Below are 17,385 nucleotides of genomic sequence, written 5' to 3'. Positions count from 1 at the left end.
CGGTATAGAGTCAAAACGCACTGCAGGGTGCAGCTCATTTATTGGCTCTGGGTACCTAGGGTTCTTGATGAACCTACAAGCCCTATGTATCCCCGCAACCAGAAGAGTCCAGCAGACATAACAGTATATTGCTTTAAAAAATCTGACATTGCAGGAAAAAGTTACTGAGTAAAACGTAGAAATAAATTGCTGTTTTTTTACCTCAATTTCAATATCTTTCTTTTTCAGTTGTTATTTTCTGTAGGAAACCCTTGTAGGATCTACACAAATGACCCCTTGCTGAATTCAGAATTTTGTCTACTTTTCAGAAATGTTTAGGATTCTGGGATCCAGCATTGGTTTCACGCCCATTTCTGTCACTGACTGGAAGGAGGCTGAAAGCACAAAAAACCATAAAAAGGAGGTATGTCCCAGTAAAATGCCAAATTTGTGTTGAAAAATTTGGCTTTCTGATTCAAGTCTGCCTGTTCCTGAAAGCTGGTGATTTTAGCACCGCAAACCCTTTGTTGATGCCATTTTCAGGGAAAAAACCACAAGCCTTCTTCTGCAGCCATTTTTTCCCATTTTTTTTAAAAAAACGAACTTTTGACTGTATTTTGGCTAATTTCTTGGCCTCCTTCAGGGGAACCCAGAAGGTCTGGGTACCTCTAGAATCCCTAGGATGTTGGAGAAAAAGGACGCAAATTTGGCTTGGCTAGCTTATGTGGACAAAAAGTTATGAGGGCCTGCCCCAAATAGCCAAAAAAAGGCCTGGCACAGGAGGGGGAAAAGGCCTAGCAGCGAAGGGGTTAATTTAATTAATACCTAGGTATTAATACACTTCCCGACCCATAACCCCTCTATCCCATACATCCCATTCCTTAACCCAATACAAATTAATTCACTTCCCCACCCACAACCCCTAAATCCCAAATATCTCACCACTAATTCTAAACCAACATTTATTTCTGTAGGAACAAATAATAATAATAATAATAATAGTAATAATAAAAATAATACCCAAGAATTTTTATAAATACCTAAGTATTAATACACTCCGCCACCCATAACCCCTCTCTCCCATACATCCCGCTCCTTAACCCAATACACATGAATACACTTCCCCGCCCACAACCCCTAAATCCCATATATCCCACCACTAATTCTAAACCAATGTTTATTCCTCTAATCAACAAAAAACAATTATAATAATAATAATAATAAAAATAATACCCAAGTACTTTAATTAATACCTAGTTATTAATATACTTCCCAACCCATAACCTCTCTATCCCATACATCCAGTTCCTCAGCCCAATACACACTAATACACTTCCCCACCCACAACCCTTAAATCCCAAATATTCCGTCACTAATTCTAAACCAACATTTATTCCCTTAATCAACAAAAAATTATAATAATAAAAATAATACCCAAGTACTTTAATTAATACCTAGGTATTAATATACTTCCCCACCCATAACCCCTCTACCCCATACATCCCGTTCCTTAACCCAAAACAAATTAATACACTTCTCCACCCACAACCCCTAAATCACAAACATCCTGCCACTAATTCTAAACAAGCATTTATTCCTGTAACAAACAAAAAATCATAATAATAATTAAAAAAATCCAAGTATTTTTATTAATACCTAAGTATTAATACACTCCCCCACCCATAGCCCCTACATCCCATACATTCCGCTACATAAACCAATACATATAAATACAATCCCCTACCCATAAACCCTATATACCATGTATACCACCCCTAAATCCACTACATTCCTCGTTTAATACTCAAGTATTTAAATTAATACCTGAGTATTAACACACTTCCCATCACATAACCCCTACATAAAACATATATCCCACCCCTTAATGTACAGCATTCAAACCATATATACATAAATATAAAAAAAATACATATATATATATACACATAAAAATATAAACATAAAAATACATATAAATGTATATATATATATATATATATATTAACATAACATATAAATATTATATAAACAAAAAATAACAAAAATACCAAAAAAAATCTTATAATTCTTTCTTCCACCATTAAAGTCGCTGTTGCAGCACTCGTTCTTTAGGAAAAATCGTTCTTAAGACAGTAGTTACTCTGTACCTCGTGGTACAGACTAACTAGTGGTTTAAGACTCGTTGTTAAGGCAGGTCAGCCTTAACAACTCGTTGTTAAGGGTGTTTCCCTGATTGGAAAGTTGTAAGCACAAGCACACTGAATTCTCCAATTATGTATTCTGTTTATTTCTTGGACTGGGGTTAGACACATTGGAAACATGTATAGGTTGGTGCACATGTGCTGAATATTGCTCTTGCAGCTGAGGTAGAAATTGTGTCTGATGGTAATCATTACATTCTCTGTTTTTTGGTGTGCAGCAATTTGTGAAAGTGATTTAAGGTATTTATGACAACCCGTTGGGATTGTGTCCCTTTGGGGTTAGAGTATAGAATTTTAAATTCAGTTTCTAAATTTGAGTTTTGACAGGAAAAGTGAAATTTGTTTATCACAATATGGATAATGAGACAATTATACCAGGTGAGGCTGTTCAGGTGGAGATTTGGAGGATAATACAACAGGAGGTCCTGACCTCCATGGGGGGAAGGCAGTGAAAAGTGTGTTTTCTAACCAAATAACATTGGTGGATCAGTCTGAGGCTGAAGTACAGGTTATGGTCTCTGTGTGAGGGTCAGTAAAAAGATTCAGGGATAGGTGCAAAAATGAGAATAAAAAGGAACAATCTGATACAGAAAGTTGAGGGGTGCTCTGACACTTTGGTTGAAGGTGGCTTAGTCCGACAGACACATGATACCCTTAGCAGCACTTTATGGGTGTTCTTAGTGTTACAAAAAAAAGTCAGGATCGACCTGATGATGCGCAGCCTCACTGTCATGGGCAGGTTATGATCTGGATGAATATATTTTTCATTTTACAGAGAGCGAGAGGGTAAGATTTGGATAGTAACAGAAGGGAAATTTCTCAGACGGCTAAAGACATTAAAAAAATCCTCTTGGTGATAATATTTTGTCCAGAAATTGTTTACCGCAAAAGAAGTGAATTTAAGCTCTGAAAACGAATTTGGTTACCAAAGGAGACACCAGAGGTCAGAAGGGCTCAACTATCTATCAGAAATAACGCCTTTCAACTCCGGGTTTAGACCCAGATTTGATCACTTTCCTTTTGAGGTTGGGACATGATTCTAGAAAAGGTTTAGAAAGAGCAATTAAGCAGTCTCAAAATAAACTGTTAGATTTAATAGGGCCATTGGCCCGCATTATGGATATAGCTGAGGAAATGCATATTAAGACAGTGAATGTTGATGTTCAGCTATTGAGACGTTAGAGACAACATGCCATGATTTTTCCTAAGGAACACAATCTTGCTGTTAATTGCTGAAAGACGGAAAGAGGTTTCAATGAGGATTCAAGGACCGCCTAGACAACAACCCACACAACACCAAAGACCTCTTCAGCATCGTGAAAGAACTCTCCAACCCCAGCTCCATCACCAACGACATCCCGCCATCTCAAGACCTGTGCGACTCCCTGGCCACCTTCTTCCACAACAAGATCACCGACATCCACGACAGCTTCAACCCCGACCCCCCCCGCACCCACCACCGAGTCCACCACCCCTGCGACTACCACTCGCACCAGTCGCCTGACCGTCTGGTCCAGCGTCAGTGACGAAGACACCATCAAAACCATGAACTCCATCCACTCCGGATCCCCATCGGACCCCTGCCCTCACCACGTCTTCAACAAAGCCAGCGCAGCCATCGCGCCCCACCTCCAGAAAACAATCAACTGTTCCTTCGAGACAGCAACCTTCCCAGAAAGCTGGAAGCACGCCGAGATCAACACCCTTCTGAAGAAGCCCAAGGCGGACCCCAAGGACATCAAGAACTTCCGGCCCATCTCCCTGCTCCCTTTCCCGGCAAAAGTGACCGAGAAGATTGTCAACAAACAGCTGACCCGCTACCTCGAAGTTAACAACATCCTGGACCCTTCCCGATCCGGTTTTCGCAGTAACCACAGCACCGAGACAGCCCTCATCGCCGCCACTGACGACATCCGGACCCTGATGGACAAAGGGGAAACAGCCGCAGTCATCCTCCTGGACCGATCAGCAGCCTTTGACACGGTCTGCCACCGCACCCTATCAGTACGCCTCCATGACGCCGGTATCCAAGAGAAGCCCTGGCCTGGACCACATCCTTCCTCTCCGGCAGAACCCAGAGCGTCCGCCTCCCACCCTTCCGCTCCAAAACCACCGAGATCATCTGCGGCGTCCCACAGGGATCCTCCCTCAGCCCGACACTGTTCAATATCTACATGGCCCCCCTCGCCCACGTCGCACGACAACACAACCTCAACATCATCTCCTACGGAAACGACACCCAGCTAATCATATCCCTCACCGAAGATCCCCACACCGCCAAAGCTAACCTCCACCGAGGAATGAAGGCCGTAGCCGACTGGATGAAGGACAGCAGACTGAAGCTGAACTCAGATAAGACGGAGGTCCTCATTCTTGGACCCACCCCATCATCCTGGGACGGCTCTTGGTGGCCCACGTCACTAGGCACAGCCCCGGAACCCACGGACCACGCACGCAACCTGGGGGTCATCCTCGACTCCACTCTCTCCATGACCAGGCAAGTCAACGTCGTCTCCGCGTCCTGCTTCAACACCCTCCGTATGCTCCGCAGGATCTTCGAATGGATCCCCTTCGACACAAGAAAAAACGTTACCCAGGTCCTCATCACCAACAGACTCGACTACGGGAACGCCCTCTACTTAGGAACTACAAACAAGCTCCTGAGACGACTCCAACGCATCCAGAACGCCTCGGCCCGACTCATCCTCGATGTCCCCCGCCGCAGCCACATCACACTCCACCTGAGAGGCCTGCACTGGCTCCCCGTCAACAAAAGGATCACCTTCAAGCTCCTGATCCACAAACACAAAGCACTGCACAACACCGGACCCAACTCAGTTAACAACCGACTCAGCTTCCACCCCCCCAACCGAAGCCTCCGCTCAGCCAACCTCGCCCTCGCCACAGTCCCCCGCATCCGAAAAACCACCGCCGGCGGCAGATCCTTCTCCTACCTCGCTGCCAAGACCTGGAACACTCTCCCCACCATCCTACGACAGACCCAGGACCTGCTGGCCTTCAGAAGACTCCTCAAGACCTGGCTCTTCGACCAGTAGCACCCCCCACTCCCCAGCGCCTTGAGACCCTCGCGGGTATGTAGCGCGCTTTACAAATGCAGTGATTGATTGATTGATTGATTGAGGATAAATCCCAAGCTGGTGGGTTTTGCTAAAATATAAACTTCACAGGATCCAAAATGTTTACTGTTTGGTGAAGGGCTAGTGAAAGGAGTAGAAAAACATGTTTCGTCTTTCACAGTTGTGGACAAAATCCAGTTTGCTGCATAGAATGTTTAATGGGAACTATGTTTCTGGCAGGTTTGGAGCAAAGGGATGTTTCTCCGGACATTTGCATTTAAGATCCCACTATCAAACTTTTGTAAGAGGAACCTTCTATGGATTCCAATGTGTGGCATTGTTGTTTTCCCCAAAGAGAAACAACTGTAAAAGGAAGAGCATCTTGTGGGAGAGCCCAACAAACTGTGGCATCCCAAGGTAAGTTTGTATATCAGTACTTTTTTTTCTGATAAGGTAGAACAGAGATTGAGGGATTTAGGCCAGATATGGGAGATTCTTACAAAGCATTACTGGATTTTGCAAGCATTTCAGTGGTTACAAGATACCGTTCAGGGAAATACCAATGGAGCAGAAGGAACAAACCCGTTTTTTTAAAGAAGAGAGAGAGTAGATGTGGAAGTGCAACACATCTTGAAAAAAGGGGCAAGTGTGAGGATATTGGAGGGTTAAAGAGTTGTAAAGAACTTTTATGAACTTAATTGTTTACTAAAGAAAGAGGAAAGGTCTGGTGTCTAGCAATACTCTTGAGAAATCACACTTAGTATTTGGAGTACAGACATTTCAAGATGGAGAGTATCTATGTTTTGAGGCATAGTGTGCAAGAAGCACAATGGTTGGTGAAATAAGATCTCAATAAAGCTTTTTTCACATTTTCAATTTAAGAAGAAAGTCATGGATACTTTTAGTTCAGGTGATCTGGTGAGCTTTACCAATTTGTGTGCCTTTCTTTTGGATTAGCATCATCCCATTTGTGCTTTACAAAGACTTTGAGGCCAACAGCTGTTTATCTCAGTAAAAGGGGTATTTGTCTGAGAATGTATCTGGATGATTTTTTTGTTTGTACCTCAAGATCTGTAAGAGTTGAGTAGACATCTGCAGTTAGTAGTGTATATGTTGTAAGGGCTAGGATTCATTATAAATCATGAGACTTACATTCTGAAACCAAGAGGATTGTTTGGAGTTTCTAGGCGTTTATGTGGATACAATTAAGGCAATATTTAGTCTTCCTGTTTGGAAAGTAAATGTGATACAGAGAGAGGTGTGAAGTGTTTTAAACAAGAATGTGATCTCTTTGAGCAAATTGGCATGAGTGGTCGAACTTTTATTCAGCAATTCAGGCAGTGTTTCTGGGTCTACTTCATTACAGGGCTTTAGAGTATTTAAAAGCTGCAAGTTTGAGGAAAAGATTATGATATGAGGATCTGGTTTCTCTGACAGGAAACGAAGGAGGAACTGCTCCAGTGGTTAGAGAACTTCAAAGCATGGGATGGTCAGTCAATTTTTGGATAGTCCCCATATTTTGGATTAGATTTGGATGCAAGCCTCTATGGTCGAGTAGATGTTTCAGCTTTTAAAATGCTTTAAGGAGATGGAATTTGGTGGAGAGAAGTTGCTTTGCAATCGTTTTGAAATGAAGATGGATTTGTTTGCCTTAAAGAGTTTTGATAATACTTTGGACAGATACAATGTTTTATTAAGGATGGAAAAAGTGTTAGCAGTGCAGTATATAAATCAAGTATGGGGGAGCAGATCTCACAATCTGACGAAGGCAGCAAAGGAGTTACGGTGTTTCTGTTTGGAATTGAAGATAGACTTGAGAGATGAATATGTGCCAGGTCAGACCAATTATGAAGCAGTTTGGAATCCCTTCAGTTTCAGACACTGCAGCAGTTGGAGTCCTGTTTGAGCAGTGCTTTGTAAACTGCAGGAAATTTGAGAAACCTGGAAGTGGATCTTTTTTTCGTTGTGCCTGAGGAATCAGTTGGTGAGATATTTCAGTTGGTGATGTAGAGGTGGAAGGACTGGATGCTTTCCAACAGAATCAGAGGTGAATCATAGGGCATTGCTATCCTAGGCACGCCATGAATCAAAGTCATTTTGATGGTTTGGGGAATGAAGTATCAGGTAGTTTTAGTCACTCCATTCTAGGTATCTCAAACCTGGTTTCCGGGGTTTGATAGAGTTAGCAATGGAAGAGCTGTGTTTGATTCAACTTTTCCAGGTTAGTTTATGTGCATGCAAGCAGAAGAGCGGCCTTTAGTGTACAGCTTGCTCCTGATGCTTTTTCCTTTTAGGATATCAGAAAGAGAAAGAGAGTTTGAGAGCCTTTCGAATGAGGCTTCAGATCTATTCAGAGAGTCCTGGACTCCAGCAACTAAGAAGAAGTAAGTGGGGAATTAGTATATGTGTGCAAGAAAAGGGTTTTAGATCATTTTGAGACTTCTAGAGTAGATGTTTATAACTTTTTTATATGTTATATATGGGAAACGTTTGACCTACAAAACTATTATTGCTGTAGGTCAGTGGTGATGATTGGTCACAAACTGGTACAGTGTAACTCGCTTGGTAAGGATGTTTTAGTTTGCAGAATTATGAAAGGAATTTGATTGTGTAGGCAACATAACCCCATTACAGTTCTATGTGGGATGTTAATTTGACTTTTTTCATTGTTTGAAAGAGTGCCTCAGAATTTTTGTTTTGATGCCGCATCACTTATCTGTTCATCTAGCTCAGTGATACTAAAAGTAAGGCCTGGTGGGCACATGCGACCCTCCTGAAGTTCACATGTAGCCCCCAGGTGAACAACTGCACTGGGTTACTGAGATTACTAACATTCATAAACTAGTTAATTAAAATGGGCAAACATTTATTTACACGAATTGAAATAAAAGAAAAAAGCAAATAAGGTGTCCTCCACCATATAACTTTAGGAACACATTTATTTTTAGGACATCTTTCAACAAACGTGTAAAAATAAAGCCCCTCATTATGAACACTGCGGTCAAAACCGCCGTGTTCATTCTGGCGGTCAAACTACTGACCGCCAGAGTCCCCGGATCCCCGCCGGCTGTATTAAGAACATTCCTGTGGCCCGGTAGGCGGAAACATTGTTTCCGCCCGCTGGCCCACAGGAATGCCTGGCCGGGACATTGGCGGCGGCTCCGTGCAGCTGCACCCGTCGTGCAGATCACTGCCTGAAAATCAGGCAGTGATCTGCACGACGGGGCACTGCACAGGGGCCACTGCACTGCCCATGCCAAGAGCATGGGCAATACTGGGGCCCCTAGGGGTGCCCCGGTGTACCCCTTCCGCCCGCCTTTCCTGCAGGATCATTATCCGAGGGGAAGCACCGCTGCCCTGTCGGATAATGATTCCGACCGCCAGAGGCCGCCTGGCGGTGAGTGAGGGCCGCCAGTGGCGGCCCTCATAGTGTTCATTATGTGGCGGTGTGGCCCACCATGCCAGCTGGCGGGCTTTCCCGCCACTGCCGGCATGGCGGGCCACACCGCCAAGTTCATAATGACCACCTAAGTCTCTTCAAAATGAAGAAAATTTATTTCACATGTGTTTCACCTTAGTACATCATATTATATCAGTGCTTTTAGATGTATTTTTTTCAAAGTGACAGTTTTAAAACCGAACCTAGAAACAGCCATGCCTCTCCCAACTGGGCAACAATGCCAATACTGAACTAAGAGGATAGTTAGTTATCAGAAGGAACCCTCTGGGTGGTCTGGGTTGTTATTATAGATGGACAACATTATAGTTTAATAAATCAAGCACAAGAGAAACTTTTATTCAGCGTATATCTTGACTACATGTATTTAAAGGTCTGTTGTATGTCAAAATGAAGCAAAAGGAAGCACAGTGAAACTAGACAGTTGCCTAGGATCACAAAATTTGACAAGTGGGGAAAACATCATTAGTCCCAGGTTGTAAGGTTTCACATTGTGCATTTCAGTTTCATTAAATAATATACAATAGGTGGCAGGGTATATGTGGGTGCACACCTACAATTCCAATTTCATAAACATTATTCTACATATATCTCATCCACACTAAGGCGGACACCACAATTTGGACAATTTAATAAGTAAGTTACTTCCTTTTTACGCTTGACTCTCACAAGGTGGTGATAGCAAGCAGAGACGGCTTACCCCAAGGCGCAGTAGAGGGATTGCAACTCAGACACAACCTGCAAAAAGCACCACTGCCAACATGCTGCCGTCAATTCAGCCCTCGAGCACCCCACCGATCTTACTTTGTGTCCCCTGGGAAAATATTTGCAAGTAACCATGATCTAGCTACTTCATTATGCTTGTAGAGGGCAATAGAGCACTTAAGGTAAGTAATATTATAGTCATGAGGGTGTTGTTTTCATGTGACTCAGAGGTCTAAATTTAAGGGCCTACTAGAGTTTGGTGGACAGGTACTCCATCACAAATTAGGCGGATATTTACGTTTGGCTGTATTACAAGTGTATTTTGATATAATGCACTTGTCATAAGGAGGATGACATATCGGTCACTTCTTGACAGAGTACCCATCCAACTAACTCTAAATCAGGCATTTCTGTCCTAAGTTTGACGATCTTTTAGAACTGCGTGTTGTTAAATGTTTGCAAGAGTATGAGTCAAAGATGATGGAATTTAGAAATGATGGAGTTAATCAGTTGTTGCTGTCTTTTGTGAGGCCCTATATTCCAGTTCCGTTAATAACTATTTCTGGATGGGTGAGCTAGTTATGAGTGAAGCAGGGGAGGATTTGAGTATCTTGTGCTCATTTGGTGAGGGGTGCAATGGCAAGTAAAGTTTTTCTGTCTGGAGTTTGACTAGAGGAGATATTGACGGCACTTGATTGGTCTGACGCTGGTGTGATAGCAAGGCTTTGTCTCAGATCTGTGGAGCATGCTTCCAACGTAGCTCTTAAAGGGCACTAAACATGCATAATGCTTAGCTTTGAAACTAAATGTACATTTTACACATCAGTGTGAACAGAGAACCTGGATGTCATTAAAGGCTTGGTGGCTAGCATTATCCCCCCATTCCATCCACTGTATATGGTTGCAAGGTTCTTATTGCTCATTTCTTTACAAAAGACAAAATGTTTTTAAAATAGCATAGGTTCGCTAGGTTAGCTGTTTCATTATTTATATCTATGGCTCTACATGTGCTCAGTGATTCCATTATGCCAGTATGGACAAGGAGGTCAGGAGTTTAAAAATTGAAGAAGAAGCACAATTTCTTTCTGAGAAGAGATGGGAGTTTTGGAGATTAAAGGGGATGGATTCTGACGTCACTGGGCTTACACAAACTGAATATTGGTTCGACTGCTGAAATTCTGTATTTTTCTTTACATTAACACCTCCCACCCCACCCCGTTCTAAGCCTATTTTGCTATTTGGGATGGTTCACATTTAGGCCTCCATAACTTTTTTCTCACATAGACTATTCAATCCATACTTGAGTCCTTTTTTTCCAACATCCTGGGGATTCTAAACTTACCCAGAGTTTGTGGAGTTGCCTGGAGGAGACAGAGTAATTAGCCACTAAGTATTACCATTGTAAAATCACCATCTTCCCAGCTTTCAGGAACAGGCAGATAGCCCATTTTTCCTATTTGTTGTGCTTTCAACCTCCTTTCAGTTTGTGGTGGAAATGGGTGTGATGTGGTGGAAATCTAACCTAGACAAAAATTCGAAATTCAGCAAGGGGTAATTTGTGTTAATCCTTCAAGGTTTTCCCAAAAGAAAATAAAGGTCTGATTTAGATTTCAGCGGACGGGTTACTCCGTCACAACGGTGACAGATAGCCTGTCCGCCGAAATATAAATCCCTTAGGATATAACAGGATTAATTTAGCGGATGAGTTGTAACCGTTGTGAGAGAGTAATCCATTCGCTGAAATCTAAATTTGTCCCTAAGTGTTGAAATAAAAAAATATTGAAAAGTAGTAGGGAATAACATCAATTTGTGACAATGTTTTCATTTGTCACTTTTTATCATGAGAGACGATTTACAAAAACAATATACCAGCACATCTGATAGACCCTTCTGGAACCTGGGATGTATAGGGTTTGTGGGTTTTGCAAATACTCAAGGTACCCACAGCCAATAACTGAGCTGCACCTTGAAATGGTTTTTCATTGTGTACCGGTTTTAGAGCTATTCATATGTATAATAATAATATAAAGAGTGAAAATTAGGTATCAAGGAAACCTATGTATTTCCGAAATGGTCACAAGATATGGAGTTTAAAAGCTGTGGTTGCTTGCACAGCTCTGAATTTGTGGGTACCGATACTAACGTGAATTAGAGGGCATTTCATAACATGTCTTCTTTCATACACACTGGCTTACATTTGGAATGCAAAAATGTAGAGAAATAGATTGGTAATAACACATGTTCTTCTATTCGCTGTTCTCCTAAGTCTCTCAATAACAACAGTACCTCACTTGTGTGGTTAGGGCTAGTGGCTGTGACACGAAAAGCGCCAAACCACAACATGGATAGATCACATTTTTCCATTCATGCAGGGCAATGATACTCATTTAAAGTAAAGAGTACAAAAAAGTTTATTTACCAAACACATGCAACTATACAAACTGCACACCTTCCCATGCCGAAACTGCAAGCAGGATTCGAAACCAAGGAAATCAAAAGCTTTGCACTAGAATAAAAAGAAGAAATAACACATTAAGATCACAAATACAAATAGTGACGAGAAATGAAACAGCTAACATTATAAAACACTATGAAGTCTGCCCTTGGGGGCAGATCAGCATCAGGAACATCTGATCTGCTCCCAAGAGGGACATAAAGGAAAGGCAAGAAATTGACACCCTAGAGGGGAGTGACCCTAGCTGAAAACCACTTCACACACACCACCATCCAAACGCCAGCTCCACACATCGCCAGCCAGACGCCAGTCCACACACACTGCCAGCAAAATCCCCAGTTTCAACACACTATTAGCCAAACACCAGTCCGCACACACCACCAGCCAAAAGCCAGTACACGCAGACCGCCAATCAAAACCCCAGTTCACATATACACAGAAACTTGTTCCCTGGTTTCTAGTGGTTTTCTGCTCCACTTGGGGGCAGATCAGACTAAAACATGGATGATCTGCCCCAAGGGGGAGGGGGACTGTGGCACAAAACAGCCACACCACTTCACCAATAATGGGGAGCGGCCCTTGCTCAAGGGGCCTCTCCCTGACATCTAAATGAAATAATCCCTGGTGTCTAGTAGTTTTCTGCCCCCCCTTAGAAGCAGATAGACCTAAAAATATGGCTGATCTGCCCACAGCAGGGGCAGAAAATGGCAAAAACCATGCCCAATATTAGGGAGCGACCCTTGACCAAGATGCCACTCCCTGCAAGAACAGGAAATCCCTAGTGGCTAGTGGGTGCATTTTTGCTGCACACTTGAGGTCCCACCTGTGATCCTGCAGCAGGAATGCAATGCAGAGAGACACCCCGGGAAAAGAAAAACTCTTTCCTTTCCCCCGGCGCCTCTCTGCTTTCCTAATACCTCCCAGGAAAGAAAAACCTACCTTCTTCCCATAACATGCTGGAAGCAAATGACTTCCATTGCTTCCCGCCGTGTTTTGATGATGTCAGCGTACGCACCTGCGTCATAAGATAGCGTGGGGAGGGGTGGCAGTGGAAGTATTTCAGATGCCATCCCTAGTGGGGCCGTGTTGCGGGGGACCACGAGGGAAGTGCCTGTGCTTCCCCCGTGGGTTGGTGCTTGTATGTGTCTTTAATGAAATCCAGATTCACATTAACGCTCATGTGAAGAATCTACATTCTCTGCATTCTTTGTGTAACACATGTAAGGAAATATCACAAGTGACTTCCTGGTAAAACAGTAAGGGCCAGATGTAGGTAGATATGATTTTGCGAGTCGCAAATTCCGAGTCGGAGCGACTCGCAATTTGCGAGTCGCAAAATCATATGCAGAATGGTGTCTATGACACCATCTGCGAATCGCAAGGGGGTCCCAAAGACCCACTTCATTAATATTAATGAGGTGGGTCTCAATTTGCGAACCCCTTGAGATTCACTGCACTCACAGGGATGGTGGCCTGCTGGAGACAGCAGACCTTCATGTCTGTGACTGCTTTTTTAATAAAACAGTTTTTTTTTGTATTGCAGCCCGTTTTCCTTAAAGGAAAACGAGTTGCAATACAAAAGAAAAAAATGAAACCATTTGGTTTCATTTTTTCACAGTAGGCAGTGGTCCATTGGACCACTGCCTGCTCTGAAAAAATAGGTTTGGCGACATTCACAAAGGGGAAGGGGGACCCCTTCCCATTTGCGAATGAGTTAGCACCCACTTGACATGGGTGCTAACTGCGAATTGCTTTGCGACCGCGGACACAAAGCAATTCTGCATCGCGGTGAAAATTGCAAATAGGAAGGGAACACCCCTTTCTATTTGCGAGTCGCATTCCCATTTTGCGAGTCGATACGACTCGCAAAATGGGAATGTGCATCGCGATGCCTGTTTTGCATGGCGCAAACTGCGAATTTCGCAGTTTGCGCCATGCAAAACGGTTGCTACATCTGGCCCTAAATCTCTATGTTCCTTGAGCACCACCTCGAGTTGGACTTCATTAATATTATCATTAGAACAGCATGTCTCTCTATGTTCCTTGGTCACTGAATCTGGGTAGCTCTCACAAACAGCAATTCTGCAAACTAAGAATCTCTCTGTGTTCCTTTTTTAATTCCAGCTGAGTGGATCTTGCACATAGTTCCAAAAGCACTAAGTAACTCAGGGCCCATATATTTATGGGTGGATGGCCCATCGTTTCGCCAGGGGGACAGAGTAAATTACTTCATTCTGCTGGTGGAACGACTACCCGCCACATTTATTAATGACTGCCAAGCCATGCACCAAACTTTTTTTCTTTTTCTTTTTAAAAAGGAAATCCCAAAACAGAACTTTATTTTTGAAAATAAAAAAATTTGATGCTCTCCTCCCCATGGGAGTCGCCTCCCATGGAGAGGGAAGCATGATTACCGTTATACCGACCTCTCTGCCAGGGTTGAGTGGAGGTGAGGGACAGTAAAAAAAAATGGCTTTATGTTTGCCTATCCTGATTAGGAGTCTGGACATATAGCCATTTCAGCAACAGCCCTTACCACGTCAGACTGTCATAATCAATCAATCAATCAAAAAAAATGTAGAGCGCGCTACTCACCTGTAAGGGTCTCAAGCCGCTGGGGGAGGGGGGGAGGTCAAGAGGAGGGGCAGGGAGGGTCACTGATCGAACAACCATGTCTTGAGGTTCTTTCTGAAGAGCAGGAGGTCTTTGGTTTTGCGAAGGTTGGTGGGGAGGGAGTTCCAGGTTTTGGGGGCGAGGTAGGAGAAGGACCTGCCTCCTGTGGTGGTGTGTTAGATGCGGGGGACTGTGGCTAGGGTAGGTCGGCTGATCGGAGGTTGCGTGTGGGAGTGTGGAAGTTCACTCTTTCGTTGAGGTAGGTTGGGCCGGTGTTGTGGAGGGATTTGTGTGCGTGGATGAGGATCTTGAATGTGATTCTCTTGTCTATGGGGAGCCAGTGCTGGGATTTGAGGTGTGGTGAGATTCGTTTGTGGCGGGGGAGGCCAAGGACGAGGCGTGCGGCTTTGTTCTGGATTCTCTGGAGTTTGCGTTTGAGTTTGAGTGTGGTGCCGGCGTAGAGGGCCTTACCATAGTCCAGTCTGCTGCTGATGTGTGCGTGGGTGACTATCTTCCTGGTTTCTGGGGGAATCCATTTGAAGGATTTTTTTAGAGTGCGGAGTGTGTGGAAGCAGGAGGAGGTTAGAGCATTGATTTGCTGTGTCATGGAGAGGGTGGGGTCCAGGATTATGCCGAGGTTGCGTGCGTAGTTTGCGAGGGTGGGTGCGGGGCCTAGGGCGGTGGGCCACCAGGAGTCGTCCCATGTGGTTTTGTTGGGGCCGAAGATGATGATCTCTGTTTTGTTGGAGTTGAGCTTGAGGTGGTTAGTGGTCATCCAGTTGGCGGTGTCGAGGAGAGCAGCGTGTAGGTTGGTTTTGGCGGTGGTGGGGTTGCAGGTGAGGGAGAGGATGAGTTGGGTGTCATCTGCATAGGAGAGGATAGTGATTCCATGTGCTCGGAGGATGTTGGCTAGGGGGATCATGTAGATGTTGAAGAGTGTGGGGCTGAGGGAGGACCCTTGGGGGACTCCGCAGGTGATCTTGGTAGTGTTGGAGTGGAAGGGTGGAAGGCAGACTCTCTGGGTCCGGTCGGTGAGGAAGGAGGTGAGCCAGTCTAAGGCTTTGTGGCGAATTACTATGCTGTGGAGGCGTGTGCGGAGTGTGTGGTGCCAGACGGTGTCAAAGGCTGCGGAGAGGTCTAGGAGGATGAGTGCAACGGTCTCGCCTTTGTCGACTTTGGTCCTGATGTCGTCAGTGCATGCGATGAGGGTGGTTTCCGTACTGTGGTTCTTGCGGAACCCGGATTGTGAGGGGTCAGAAGTGTTGTTTGCTTCGAGGAAGAGGGATAGGTGGGCGTTGACTAATTTCTCTGCAACCTTGGCGGGGAAAGGGAGGAGGAGATGGGGCGGTAGTTGGAGAGGATCTCTGGGTCGGCTTGTTTTTTTTTAGGAGAGCAGTGATTTCCGCGTGCTTCCAGCGGTCTGGGTAGTTGGCGGAGTCGAAGGAGGAGTTGATTATGTTGTAGAGTATGGGGGCGATGGTTGGGATGGCTTTGTTGTAGTCAGACATTTGACTGAGTACCCATTTTCAAATTCCTTCCCATTTACAGAGTTTGCATTCTTTCAATTATTTGTGTATATGTACATTAATATTTAATATTCAGAGCGATCGCAGACCCCCTGAGTAGGCATTGTGGTACATGAACCATAGGTTAAGAGCCACTGTTCTAAGTGATAGATAAAATTATGTTGTCAGAACTTACCAAGTAGAATGTGTTCCACTGGTAGATTTTATTATGTTGAGATGCGGAAGATCCTAACATAGGCCACGAGGGATGGGTGTTCAGCAGGGAAACCCTGCTGTGGGAGGGGTGATGGTTGTGACCATCACATATGGAGGGGGGAGTTAATAAAAGGGCCCGGGCATGCCTAATGGTTCAGTAAACCACTGTACTGCGTCTGTGTTTATTCAAGCACATTTGACCACCACATCCTGAGGCCTGCACTTCCACCGCAGCAGGGTGGAACCATGCACATAAAAACTCACTGTGAGGGGGAGTTTGCACGACCCGTGCCTGCCCTCGCATCTGGCCCGTCGACTGCCCTGGCCCCACCACTTGATGTGCACCTGCCTGCTGTCCACTGCAGCGGCAACACTCCAGGTACGTTGCCAGGATGGCAGCAACCAGGGAGCTCCTTGCGGTGCTCCTGGCGAGGCTGCAGATTTGTCTGTCTCCCGCTCTGCAGCCCTCGTGAGAAATGAGAGCCACTGTCTGGACCCTGTGAACCTGGCATATATTGCGGACATTGTTGGGCCTCTGAAAAAGAAAGAGCACCCTGAGGCCAAGGTAACTGGGTTGAGGCAGTACACCCGACTTAAGCAGGTTGTCCAACAGTAGCGCTCATTCTGAATATGCCAGCAGACCACAGTATGGTTAGGTATATATTTTTCTCTTTTGTTTCTTTGAGCAGAAGTTATTTTTTCTGGGTCCTGATGAATGCCAACACACATCTGACTGGGGGTATTTAGGGCAGAAACATGTTGACCCCATGTGGTGACACACTTCAGCAGGTTTAATATAGCTCTGCAATGTCCCCCTTATAAATGTTTTTAACCTTGACCCTGTGGCGCATGGATAAAGGTATACATGAACCTGTAATCAGTTTTAATCCTCTCACTTTTGCAGTATTCACATACTCTCCTCACCTCACGTTACTTTACCAACTTTATCTCTGAAAACATCCACTCAGCTCCTCCTCGTTAGTTGAGGAGTTGTAACCCGCACTTTGACTAGTTGTCACGGTGTTAGGAGTTTTCCCGGTGATGAAGCATGCCACCTTGAGATCGGTGAGGGAATTTGTTCTTATAAAAGTAATTTTCCTCACAGTTAGGTTACTTTGAAGGTGCATAACCATATTTGCCAGTATCCTTTCCACCAGGGATTTCGTGACGGGCTGCC

The 17,385-nt window shown here is 44.4% G+C and overlaps 1 long non-coding RNA gene across 1 annotated transcript in view; it reads right to left on the bottom strand.

The window, feature by feature from the left end:
- LOC138259162 (uncharacterized) overlaps positions 1-17,385 on the bottom strand; it is a 29,286-nt gene that overhangs the window by 8,086 nt on the left and 3,815 nt on the right. Inside the window, exon 2 of the long non-coding RNA XR_011198653.1 lies at positions 11,839-11,925. This is a non-coding gene — a long non-coding RNA (uncharacterized lncRNA). The remainder of the gene's footprint in view (positions 1-11,838; positions 11,926-17,385) is intronic.

The sequence above is a fragment of the Pleurodeles waltl genome, chromosome 9 (assembly GCF_031143425.1).
Source record: "Pleurodeles waltl isolate 20211129_DDA chromosome 9, aPleWal1.hap1.20221129, whole genome shotgun sequence".
Classification (NCBI taxonomy): Eukaryota; Metazoa; Chordata; class Amphibia; order Caudata; family Salamandridae; genus Pleurodeles; species Pleurodeles waltl.
Note: the sequence above shows the minus strand (reverse complement) of the source record. Positions and strands in the feature narration are given on the sequence as shown.